Source organism: Eublepharis macularius, chromosome 7, assembly GCF_028583425.1.
Source record: "Eublepharis macularius isolate TG4126 chromosome 7, MPM_Emac_v1.0, whole genome shotgun sequence".
Taxonomy (NCBI): Eukaryota; Metazoa; Chordata; class Lepidosauria; order Squamata; family Eublepharidae; genus Eublepharis; species Eublepharis macularius.
Window position 1 is genome coordinate 12,925,589 of NC_072796.1, and position 13,978 is coordinate 12,939,566.

The following is a 13,978-nucleotide window of genomic DNA, read 5'->3' on the forward strand; positions in this document are numbered from 1 at the left end:
TAGTTGGAAACCACGATTAGGCAAGAGATAGGGACCATAGACTTTACTATTATGTGCTACTACGTACAATCTGTTGCTTTAAGTATGATCTTATTGGGTAGTTCTATGTTGTTGAATGTGTCGGTCTTAGAATTGCTTATGTTCTGTTTCAGCATTTCTTCAACTGTTTATTGGATTTCCGCTGGTTTCAAATCCTGCAAATTTGCATTTATATATCCTATTATATTGTTCATTGAAATGTCTCTGAAATTGACTGGGTGAACTCACACTGTGCAATCCTTCAGTCTCTATGAGAAAGGAAGCTCGTTGACTTCCCGGCAGGCAAGATTGCAGCCCTGGACGATGCTGGAGTGGAGGCAAAGGTGGAGTGGAGGCAAAGGTGGAGTGGAGGCAAAGGGGGAGTGAAGGGTGCAGATGGAGGAGCCCCAGGTGGGTGGGCTCCTCCTCTGGGCAGCCCGCAGGGTCACCACCATTGTTCTGGCAGCTACAGAGACGACTGGACGCTTCTCCTGCCCTCCCTTCCCAGCGTTGCCAGCCATGGTGGGGGTGGCTAGTTACAACTTTAGGCAGTTTTGAGGCAATAAGCCAGGTCCACTGGGGTGAGTGGTGTGGAATGGGCAGCTCACCTTGCCTCTTTGGGTGGTCTCCTTAATGGATCTTGGGCAAAGCTGAAGCGTGTGCTTCACCCTGGATGGCAGGGGTTGTCTGGCTACCCTTTGATGGCTGTACATCATCTGCCATCCCGCGGTGGTCCAGGAGGTGTGCTGGGAAAAGATAGTATCGGACGATGGCGGGTCATGCAATGCATTGGATCTGTTGCCCTATGCCTTGCCAATGCACCAATGGCTGTAATCAATAAATTTATGACCCATTTCATCCAATCACACTATGTGCTGCGTATTCTTTGCCAGGGCACCAGCCTCATCACCACCATATGGATACAAAGGCAGACTTTAAATATACAAGTTGTTCTTGTATATCTCAGCTTTCACTAAAGGGACAAAGCAGAAATCCAATAAACAGTTGAAGAAATGCTGAAACAGAATATAAGCAATGTTATATCCGTGCAGGATGTCATTGCCTCGAAAATAAATACAGGATACAACTGGTAGTACGTTGGAGTGGATGGGTGAGATGAGGAGTCTTCAGGCAGTGCTATGTGACGCGAGGATAGGCGTGTTAACGGATCACAAGAGTGCCTTCAATTTCAGCAGTGAAATGCTGAAAGGCACGGAACCTCCCTGTACCCATTCCAGCTTTGTTCGTTCAGGATATCTTTTGCCAATCTTAAAAAAGGCTTCGTTGTAGATGAACCACAATCATTCCTTTGCAGGGATCTGCTTCACTTAAACATCAGGCCATGCAGGAACGTCCCAAACTTTGATGCAGACACTTTTCACTAAACACAGGGAACGCGTGCCTTCGGTTGCCCTTGGAAATTCACCCTTAATACTAAGACCCTAGCGGCATGCCATTAAACTAAATCCGTGCATTGTTTCTAAAAAGCATAAATGTATTGATGAGTAGCGCAGGGATGGTAACTGCAAGCGGAGAAGAAAATTATAACATTAATGCTCACAAAAGAAGAAAGGAAAGCAAAGCCATCCTGGATCTCAAGAAAAAGCCAAATTAGCGAGTAGCAATGGCCAAAATTCCAAAGCCATCATTGATCATGTTGCCGTTGATCCCTTGGCCAGGGTGGGATCGGATGGCTTTCTTTATGTGGCGTACAAGAGAAAGAGGAATTTTTCTTTGTGGTGTGTTTCAAAGCATGTTTCTGAAATGCTATCTTATTTCAGCCTTCTTTCTCTCATAGAAAAGCAGCGTTTGGCAAAGCTAAATGGGCTAATTACCTTTACCGTTGGAGGGGGAGGGCGAATGCAAGAGTCTTGTCTTTATCTCCTCTGATTTCAGAACCTGACATAGGATTTTCCAGTTGCACACATCCTTTTAAATGCCTAATTAGAGAACTTACAAAATCAACTGGCAAACGAGCAGAAGGTTAGGGCGTCGCCTCTGTCCTTTCCTTCTTCATTCGGGTTCCTGGAAATTAAAGATGAAAGAGCTCTTTGAATCAGAAAAGCAAAGTGTCAGGATGTTATTTTAATTTACGTTTTAGGATGATTTTTTGTTGTTGCTTTATTTTAAAACTTGGCAACTTTTTAACTAGGCTTTATTTTTCTTGTGGTAAGCCACCCAAAAGGAGCCCCAGAAATTACCTTTTGTTTGTTCTCCCATCTGATACATACTAAGGCAACCTAACAGCTTTAGCCTTACCAAGTATCAGAATTTCCATATGGCAGCTCACTCCCTAATAAAACTAGTGTAAACTGAATACCACCAATATCAACTGTTCAAGTGATACTGCTGTGGTTGTTAGAGTAAAAAAAAAAAAGACAATTAATGTGTAAGCCTTAGTGGTTAATAATGGGGAGGGCCTATAAAAGTGAAGTACATTTATTTATTTACTCACTTCATTTATATCCCTTGTGTCTCCCCAATGTGGACACAAAACAACTCACATTATTCTTATCTTCTCCGTTTTATCCTCCGTTTTATCCTGTAAGTAGGTTAGAGAGTGTGCAACTGGCCCAAGGTCACCCATTGAGCTTCCATGGCAGATTCAAACCTGGCTCTCTCAGATTCTAGTCTGACATTTAAACTGCTATACTACACTGGGGCTGATTCCGCACACGTTGGATAATGCACTTCCAATCCTCTTTAAAGATCATTTGGAATGGATTTTTTTGTGTGCGGAACAAAAAATCCACCTCCAACGATTGATAAAGTGCATTGAAAGCGCATTATCCAACGTGTGCAGAATCAGCCTGGTTCTTTCAGAGTATTCCTTTCCTTGATTAAAGCTGTTCCCAGGTGCAGAAATTATTTGACTGTGAATATAGCCTTTTCCAGTCGCTATGGTTTCGCTGCTCCCACATCATGTACCGGGAGGGCACGATCATCTCAATATGCACTATTTCCATTTTGTGTGAATAGGGCCAGGTCTGTATTTTCCAGCTTTTGTGCATGCAGTCCACAACTCAGGGTTGTTGCAGAATGAGTTCACACATTGAAAATAATGTGTTGCTCTATCTACACAAAACTACAATTGCACATATCAGGAGGGTAGCAGGTAGTATGCTTTCCTTGTATGCAAGGTACAAGTGCCAAAAATGTAATGACTGAAAAGGGCTAATGAGGAACAATGAATCCCTGCTAGTGTGGCATTTTTTTCTTATTGGTCAAGAATGAGTAGATTCTTGCTTATGTTCTCATAACATAAGGCAGCTTTTCTCAAGACAGCTACCTTGGGTGTCTCAACAAAGGCCAACACCAAAGCTTAGTAGCCAGTTCAGTGAAGTGATTAAGAGCAGTAAGACTCTAATCTGGAGAGCCAGGTTTGATTCCTCACTCCTCCACTGGAAGCCCGCTGGGTGACCTTGAGTCAGTCACAGCTTCTTGCAGCTCTCTCTCTCAGCCCCACCCACAATACACTTTGTAAACCACTTTAAGTGGGCATTGAGTTGTCCTGAAGGGGGTGTATAAATTGAATTTGTTGTTGTTGAGACTCTTGGAAGGCTGAGAGGAACCAGGCGGTCTTTTTTTCCGAATAGTGAGATCTAGAAGAGCAAGATTTGAGTACACTAGATTTCCAGGAGCATAAGCTTTTGAGAGTCAAGGCTCCCTTCATCATATACAAAGGGAGCTTTGACTAGCAAAAGCTTATACACTGGAAATCTTGTTGATCTTTAAGATGCTACTAGACTCAAATTGTGTTCTTTTACTGCAAACCAACACAGTTGATCTTCTACTGCATGACCAACACCTGAGATCTAAAAGATTCCATGGGGGGGGGGATATGAAAGAAGATCACCAGTGTAAAGTGACTTCATGATGCACTCCTAATCATTTTTATGAGATCTAAATTGACATTTAAGAAGCCGGTGTAGTGAAACTTCTGCACTGTTCTGTAGTGTAATAACCAAATAAGCTCACTGGCTGAGTCAAACGGGGATGCCCTTTTTCTCTTCAGAGATCTCCTTACCCAGCTGGTCTCATCTCTGCTGCTACCGCTCCTGCTTTGAGTCAGGCCTGCCTCTTCCAAATTCCCTCAGCATGCAGCAGCAATTTTTATTTTGAGACAAACATTTCCACCCAGAAGGCCCCTTTCTTGGACATTTCTGCTGTCTTCATTTGTCCTTACTCAGATAGCTAGTTAAAATTGGAATGTAGAAACTCAACTCTTGGGGTAAAACCACTAGAATATTTCCCAAAATAGGAATGATTATAGCTTGGGGCAGGGCTTTTTTTCTGGGGAAAGAGGTGGTGGAACTCAGTGGGTTGCCCTCGGAGAAAATGGTCAAATGGCTGGTGGCCCCGCCCCCTGATCTCCAGACAGAGGGGAGTTGAGATTGCCCTCCGCGCTGCTCCAGCGGCACGGAGGGCAATCTCAACTCCCCTCTGTCTGGAGATCAGGGGGCGGGCCCACAAGCCATGTGACCATTTTTAAGAGGTGCCGGAACTCCGTTGCACCGTGTTCCTGCTGAAAAAAAAGTCCTGGCTTGGGAGAAGGTGCAGTGCCTGTGTTTCTCTTCACTGCCTCACCTCATCTTGCATTCCACATCTCATATTTGCTGTCTGCTGTCTGTTTTCAGACTTTCAGTGCAATCCTAAACACAATTGCTCGGGCCTACGCTCATTGAAATAAATGGGTTTAGACTGGCGTAACTCTACTTAGGATTGCACTGTTTGTACTCATCATCAGTGTAATTTCATCCCTCAGACCCTGAGTTACAGCTGGACACTTTATTTTATCTGTAACGAAATGCTGAGGCAGATGTGGCGCTTCCAACTCAGACAACACATTTAAGGAATTTTGAGGGTTGTGGAAAGACTTTTGTTCCCACGTCTACCTACCCTAATAAATCTAGTATTTATGCAATCACAGCTCTTTAGAACTCAGGCATCATTTCAAATCAATTATCTGACCATTTTGTTTTTCTAAAAAACTGATGGAACACCTGAAATATTTTAGATTATCATTTTTTTTTAAAGAAAATGGCATTCGTGTGTACACAGTATTGTGCATTTCTGGTGCTGACGGAGAGTGTATGCTATTAATTGGGCAATCTAGAAACTGTAGAATAGACTATCTAAATGAACAGCTGCAGTGTGCTAGTGTGATTTTGTTGGACATGAAATGGAGAAACCAAAGTTCAAATGTAACCCTCAGCTAAAAGTTGACCTTTGGGCCAGTCTAGAGTCATTTCCACACATCTTTAAAAGAACAGCCCACTCACCGAATGTTGCTGGCTTTTCTCCTTCACTCTACACATCTCTGATTTCAAAATGGTAGCAGGCTGTTTGGCTTCCATTTTGTCAGCACCCTTTTGGGGAACTCGGGAAATTTGTTCTCAGAAAAGGTGCAGAAAAAATGGAAGCAAAACAACCTGCTACCATTTTGAAATCGGAGATGTGTGGAGTGAAGGAGAAAAGCCAGTAGCATTCGGTGAGTGGGCCGTCCCTTTAAGGATGTGTAGAAATGGCCATACTCAAGCAACTTCATAGGTTTGTTAGCAGAGCAGAGAGAACTCTAATACTGGGCCGATTCCAGACGACTAACCTGAAGGCGCTGCATGCCTCCATGTTCCGGATCGCGACGTCGCGCCAAACTCGCGTGAGAAAACGCGATATTTCGCGTTTTCCCCCGTCACGATCCGGAACATGGCGGCATGCAGCGCCTTCAGGTTAGTCGTCTGGAATCGGCCCTGCTCTCAGCTTCCTGGAAGAAGGTCAGGATGAAAAATAAGGAAAAAAGGGTGGAACCACTAAACTGAACGGGCAAAGGATGCTCAATAAACCCTATGTGGGAAACATGTTTGAAGCTTTTTAAAGGGTATTGGGAGAAACCCATCAGCAATTTCAAAATGCAAAGTAAGACTTCAGATAACCTTGCCAAGTGGGAAAAAAAATCTCACAAGTAAGGAATACTTTGTGAGAGAGGCTAAATAAAGATTTTTCTTTGGGAGGTGTTGGGGATGACACAACAGAAGCTTGGCCTTCTTTGTTTTCCATTGAAGATCCTCAGACCAAGAACATTCAAGCTTGTTTGGAGGATCTAATATCCGATGTGAAACAAGGAACGCTTCTATTGTGGCTGTCACCAGTGGCTCTATTAGAAACAATCAATGCTTTTCCAAAGCTACATGGTGCATGATGTAATTCCATTTTCTCTCTGACTGCAGGAAAGGGAAAATCAAGTAATTAAATGTGAGAAATCACAGAACTGGGAGGGGGGCTCTTTCTGCTTGGCTAGATTTCCCAATACAGTTGCCCAGCCACAGAAGACAGAATTCAGGTGAAGGAAATACTTGCATAGCATTGGACAATAGCCTAACACTGCCCATGAATGCTCCATGTAGCAAACACAGTTTGTTGTCAGGAACTAACAAGCCAGCCATGTCCTCCTCGAGTGGCACAACTTCCCATCAACTTGAATAGGCCTGACGGTTAGTAGGCCTCAGTCAAAGAGATATGCTTTATGCTCTCGGATCCCATTATCTCGGCATTCAAGAGGCTAGGCAGGAGGTGTGTCTGTGAAACCAAACACATGGAGAAATAATGGGAGAGAGAGAGAGAGAGAGAGAGAGAGAGAGAGAGAGAGAGAGAGAGAGAGAGACTCCGAAAAGATTGTTTGAGAGGATGAGCTGGAAATCGGAGAAAATGTTAGTATGGACTACTCTGGGCTTTTCTTACCCTGTACATTTTTTAAAATTTTTTTCCAGCTGCACAAAAGCTCAGATAGCAGTAGAAACAGAAAAATATTACTGTTAATCTGGGCTTCTATAAAATTGTTACTTTTAATTCCTCCAGTAAGCCTTGCATAATAAGAAACAGCACATTACAAGTACAAACTGTTTTTTATCATATCCTACAGTATTTATTTCAAAAATAACATCTTAAAACCCCCATGAGAAATGACACTGCTGGTATCGAAGGTCAATAGTCTTCCCTCAAGATTCTCAGATCTTTAGCTAAAGTTTGAATCTCAAAAATTTAGTAATTATAACATTTCTCCTATGTCTTGTCAACTCTCCCCTCCACCACCCCCAGCATTTTGAAATTTTACTTTAAATAAAATTCAGCAATGTGCTAATTGCAGGATATGTACTAAATGCATACTGAAAATGGCTACATGGCTTCTGAATTGGGAGTGATTTTAAGTTACGCATCTCTGTTGCTTTGACCCCCAAACCTCTGTTTCAATTTCCCTTCTCTCTTGCACAAATAATCCTGTGGGGGTTTTTTTGCATTATTTTTCCATCAGTTTCCCCCCATAAAATGTAGGCATGGTTCAATGCTATAAACACTTTAACAACTGTGTATAAGTAAAACAAAAATAAATCTAGGGAAACAATAGCAAAAAGCAGAAAATAGAAGCAGTTGACAAAAATGTAAAAAGAAACAGAATGGCAAACATTTGCTCAATGCTATTCCACAAGCACCTTTGGCAGAATATCAGTGGTCTGCTTATGGAATGGCACAAGTATGAGATTGAAAAATGACACTTTTTATTGGCTTTAGAATAGAGTTGTTAGGTCCCCCAGTGGGGGGTAGGGGATCCCCTGCTCCCACCCTCCACCACCACTCACTTCTAATTTTTATTGGAAAATTCCTGGAGATTTTTGGGGGGCGGAGCCTGAAGAGGGTGGGGTTTGGTGAGGGGAGGGACCTCAGAGAGGTATAATTCCATAGAGTTCACCCTTCAAAGCAGCCATTTTCTCCAGGGGAACTGATCTCTATTGCCTGGAGATGATTGGATGGATGATTGACAAGGTAGGTAAGTCCACTGGCCCCTAGTGCTTGGCTGTGGGGGCTCTGGGGGGGGGGTCAGGCAAAAGCCTCCTGACTCCCATGTTCAGACTCCTGAGTTGTATCCTCTTGGGTCTTGCCTTCGGTTTTGCAGTTTAGCCACTGGGTTGTTCTGGACTTAGTCCTAAGGGACAGCCATAAAGGGAGCAGCATGTTGGGGGTTAACTTTCCTCTTCAGGAAGTGGAGGAGAAGGATGAGGTGGACCTGAGGAGGGAGACAAGTAAATGAGGCTTAAGAAGGTTTACTGCACCTGGGCCAGTCAGCTGCTGGCCAGCCTTTATGGGCGCTCCAGCAGCTGGCGGGGCACCGAGCCTTGTCTCCAGGGTGTTGGCACCTAGAAGAGGAGTTTCCTTGGAGTCTATGCTGCCTTGGGGCCCAATGGCTTCTGGATTTAGTTCAGGGGACTGGTGGGCTGAGAAGTGGCCCATTTACCAGTCAGTACGGGAGTCTTAACTATAAATCATATATGATTGGAATTTTCCAGTCGTCATTACAGTTGGATTGTGGGGGAGGGAACGAGATAACCCCTCAACCCACTTCATGTATACAATTAGGCAGTGGTGCCCATACCTAACCCTCTTTCATCCAAGTGGCATGGGGGGATGTCACGTTGCGGCATTTTCTTGGCAGACTTTGTGTGGGGTGGTTTGCCATTGCCTTCCCCAGTTGTCTGCGCTTTGACCCCAGGGGTCTGGGTGATCATTTTGCCGGCCTCGGAGGGATGGAGGGCTGAGTCGGCCTTGGGCCTGCTGCCCTAACCCGGCTTCCACCTGGATCGAGCTTATTATTATGGCTGAGTGGAAAGTTAAGGGTCTTGCCTCACATCCAGTGGCTGCCATCAGACAAGTTAGGCGCCTTTTGGTTCGTCAGTAAACCTCCAAGTTTGAAGTAAGCCCGGGGAGTTTTTGGGGTCGCCTGACATTAATGGTGAGCACAAGAGTTAGATCCTGAGAGTTAGTGCAGTGATGACCCAAGCCCTTAAGGAAGGGTCTGGTTGATTCCACATTAGCCACGGGGGAAGTGATGGCCGAGCTGCTACTTCTGTTTGTTGGGATGTGGGGTCCTTTGCCTCACTCCTGGTCATTGACCAGGGAGTAATAAGCTGGGCTTCCCAAGGGCACAGCCCTTCCGTTATAGGCCCCACAGATGTGCATGCAAAGGCAAGGTGGCCCAGTGCACTCAAGGGGAGGAGCAGTCCTCCACCTCAAGTCCTGGTCATTCACCGCATGGTAATGACCTTGGTTTGCTGGGCATGACCTTGGCTGCAGGGCATGGCCCTTTTGTTACAGGCTCACACAGACTTGCAATGCATAGGCAAGTAGTGGCCTGGTGTGTTGGTCCATAATGCTTCCGTGTCAGTGCGGCAGGAAGCTTAGGACTCGTTAGCCCTCGAGAGGGCTAGACGAAAGGCTAACGGAGCCATAGAGAAAGCTTTCAGGGATGGTATGGGCCTTTATTTGCCACACCGCCACATACTAGGCTGAATTTTCCAACCTCTACCGAGGTAATGGGGGTTCACCTGGCCACTAAGGGCAAAGACATCTTCCTCAGCAGGCAATAAAATTTTTTATGGAGGATTTGTGGCAAGGGCTCCGGTTAGCCTTAGGCTACCGGTGGGGTCGCTAGGGCCTAAGCAGAGCCTTGGCCCTGGTGTTGGCAGGTTTGATTTTGAGAGAGGGTGTGGGCCGGTGAGCACCCTTGGCGCTTCCCTATTGGTGGGAAGAGGGGCCTGCCTGAAGGGCTGGTACTGCTTTGATGGCTGTCAGCTGCAGGGGCAGGCTGCCTTCGGGAACCCCCGTGTGCAAGTCCTTCCCTCACTGCTGTACGGCTGAGGTATTCAGGAGCTTGAAAGGGGGGCGATCAAATTGTCTGGCCAGCCAGGTCTGCACCATCTATGGATGGGTCGCACCCGGGGCTTTGGGGCTCGCCCAGACAGGTCAAGGCGGTGGTCCAGGGTGGACCCCGTGGCTTGACTTGTACCGCTTTAGGCCCTTGCCGCTGTTCTGGCTTATTTTAGTTGTATGAAGTTATTAAAGTGGCCCTTATATCCAAACTTGGTGTCTGTCTCTTCATTCTGACTAGTGTGGCAACAGGATTTCCCACTCTTTCCTGTGACAGGTAAGGACACTCAACTCACGGAAGCCAAACTGCCTGCTTCCTGTTTGAAATCGGAGGCATCTGGAATCTGTGGGGGGAAAAACAGCATTCAGTAAGTAGCCCGTCGCTTTAACAGCATGTGGAAACAGCCTTGTTCTACCTCCCTTTTAGTATGATATTAATGTTTTAATGTGTATTTTAACATTTTAATGTGTTTTTTAAAAATCTTATGATGTATTTTAACGTTTTAATGTTTAATGTATATTTTAAATCTTATGATGTATTTTCTATATTTCATATTTTGAAAATTTAGTATGTATTTCTTTCTTCTGTAACTATGTATTGATGGTTCTTAATGATCATTGACTGTAAATGAATAAATGAGAGGAATATTAGATGGACCTCAGATGGATAGGGGCCATATAGAGTGTATCTGGACTCTACCACTCCGCACTGCAAGTAGGGGTTGAAATGTTGACTGCTGTCCCATGTTAAAACACACACCCATACCACTACCATGTCAGGGAGATGATTCTGGCACAGCCTTCCCACTGACAAATTGGTTTTGAATGTGCAAGGAGCAGTTACATGAGAGGGTATTCAAAAGTTGAATCCTCCTCAATTAAGTCTGAAGTGGTATAGTCCACCACAACAGACCAGTCATGCGAGGTAGTCGCTTGTCTGTTTTGCTTCTGAGAAATGCCATTAGCTGGTTGCATAATCTTTCTTGTTTAAATTAAATACTTAACGGTAGGGAAATTTCTGTATCTAGGTGGTAAGAAATTGTGAATACGAGCCAGAATCATTGGCAGTAAAGCTGAAAGTCTAGCTCATTTTGATTAGTCTTTTTTTTTTTAATAGGCAGGCTTGCGAGAAGGCTATCACCTGCTTTTTTTTAAATAAGTAACTATGTTTGACATTTCAATTTAGTTCTTACAGCTTCTAATACATTTTTTATCTTGTACTCTTCTATAGATAATTTACTTCCTAGTGTTTGGACTAACAGGAGCTAGGATGAAGAAAATGTTCTCATTTATGTGTAAATTTTGTTAACAAACTCATCTGCATAATCACATTCCTGCACAAATATCATGCTGTACAGAAACAAGTTTCTAAACTTTGAAACAAGCCAGCTCAACATCTTCATCAACCAAAATGAAAAAAATAGAATAATAGCTAATTTGGCTTGAAGGATACTGTTTGTCCAAGTGCTAACGAAAGCTGGCGGAAGTTGGTAATTTCTGGAGTGGTACCATAAAGTGGCCCTAACCTGGATAGGCCAGGTGAGCCTGATCTCGTCAGATCTCAGAAGCTAAGCAGGTTCAGCCTTGGTTAGTAATTGGAGGGGAGACTTCCAACAAAGACACAGGGTTGCAGAGGCAGCCAATGGCAAACCATCTCTGTTAGTCTCTTGCTATGAAAATGCCACCAGGGGTCACCCTAAGTCAGCTATGACTTGAGGGCACTCTCCACCCCCACCACCCCCACAAAGGCACTGACTCTTGTAGTATACTGATCTTTGATACAGGTAAAGAATAGCAAAATCTTTAAAAAATTGCATAATTAAATCTTATTGACACAAGTGGCTTGGAGTTCCATGAACGGCACATCAGTACTTTTGTGTCTTCCTACCATGGGGCAAATAGTGTTTACCTGGGGCTATTTCAGATCAGGAAAATAGCACAGGGGGGACTTTGTGTGACCGTTTTAATTGCAACTGGTGAGGAGGCATTCATGATAGTGAGAGAGGGATAAATGTACGTACTGTGCAACAGGTAATGACTTCCCTTTTACTTCCCTCCCTTTTTAGGGATCTAAAGAAGTTGGCGCGTGTCTCAAGTTTTAAACCGTATCAGGGTGACCATTGCATTATGCATAGAAGCTTTTTGCGGGGGGGGGGGGGGGTGATGCTGAGAGATGGGATAGAAACATTTTCATAAGTAGAAGAAACTAACCACATGTAACACAAAAGCTCCAGAACATGGTTTTGTTGATGTGTAGCCCAGGCAAGCCCGATCTCGTCAGACCTTGGAAGCTAAGCAGGATTGGCCTTGGTTAGTAATTGGATGGAAGTTCTCCAGTGAAGATGAGGGTTGCAGAGGCAGGCAATGGCAAACCACCTCTGTTAGTCTCTTGCCATGAAAACCCCACTGGGGGGTGCCATAAATCTGCTATGACTTGATGGCACTCCCCACTACCAGTAGACGCAAGGGGGCCTCTGAGTTTGAACAGGGCATTGGCTCAAGGTGGAGGCTCCACTCTGATGTTTTCCTTTTCCCCACATGAGAATGTATGCAGTGTTTGAGTGGGAATACAGGTTTCCCATATAGGTGAGGATGTATATGTGTATTGAGGAGGCATTCTTCCATCCTTTCCCCATGTTTCCTTCACAGGCAGCCTCCGTCAGTGAGGGGCAAGTCCAGTGAGAGAGCAGGTGGGCCAAACTTCTAAAGTGACCCCTCTGTCTATTATTTCATCTGCAAGCAATTATCAATGATGTTATTTATTTTCATGCCATTTCCACTCATTAACTCTCAATGAAAGGGAAAGGACTTTTAAAAACCCCTATCCAATGGGCAGACTCGCTAGCCCTGTTCACAAGTTTGAGCAAATGCATGTATGATCCATGTACAGTGTACACTTGATTGTTCTTTATTATGTGCATTGAATAATCCTCATGTTATAGTCAATGCATGTGCAGCTGGATGTGTGATACAACCCCCAAATTTCTTGAAGAGCTGAGCTCTAGTTTCATTTGTAAAGTGAACGTGTATAGGCCTTTTCTTACAAACAGGATGTATGTGTGCTCCTGTAACACGTGGAAAGCACTAGCATAGGGCAAGAAGAGAAAAGTTGTGTGTCCAGTTTCATCATCACTTCTCTTTAGCTCTTTTCACAAGTTACAGCGAATTCATGTCCAATCCATGTAAAGTGTATACTTGATTTTTCTTCATACGTGTTGAGCATTTCTCATGTTCTCTTCAGTACATGTAGAGCTCAAAGTATGATTTAAACCTAAGGTTTACTTATCTAGGTTATGGTCCCCAGTTTCATTTGTAAAGTGAACGGGCATCAGTTCTTTCCTACAAACAGACGTACGTGCATACAGGCAGGGTGTCCATGCATTCACTGTGACGTGTGAACCACAGGGCTTGTTTCTTTGAGCAGCGAGTAGCAGAGCACCCCACACAGGCCAGGTATACTGCTCTTGGCCGGTGTAGGCTATAGCCCTGTTCATATGTTACAGTGAATGCAAGTACATAGTGCCTGTATGCATGTACACCTGTTTGTAAGAAAGAGCCAGAGCACATTCACTTTGCAATTGAAACCAGGTCCCAGTACCTGTATAAATACGGGGTTTAAATCAGACATTCCGCTTGCTTTACATGCATTGAACGAGAATTACTCAATGCACACATTAGAACAAAATCAAGCGTATGCTGGACTCAGATTGCATGCGAGGCCACTGTAACTTGCAGACGGGGTTTATGTGTGAAAGACTTGAGAGGCTGCATGCCGTGGTGATTAGAGTTGCCAACTGGCCTGGACAAAATATCCTATTCTGTGAAGGGAGGATTAATGGGCGGAAATGGGCAGCTGAAGCTTTTCATAACAACCACAACAACAACACCGCCTTTCAGGACAACTTAACGTCTACTCAGAGCGGTTTACAAAGCGTGTTATTATTATCCTCATGACAATCACCCTGTGAAGTGGGTGGGGCTGAGAGAGCTCTGGAAGAGCTGTGACTGACCCAAGGTCACCCAGCTGGCTTCAAGTAGAGGAGTGGGGAATCAAACCCGGTTCTCCAGATTTGAGTCCCATCGCTCTTAACCACTGCACCAAATTGTCTCTCTTTTCATGTCATGGAAGTAAAGAATATCACTTGGTGAGTAACATCCAATTAAGCCTCTAAGAGACAGGACATTTGCAATCCTACCAGTGAGTGGAGAGAAGAGTTTGGGGTACTGTTCTATTACTGATATATTGCAATATTCCCTGCATGTC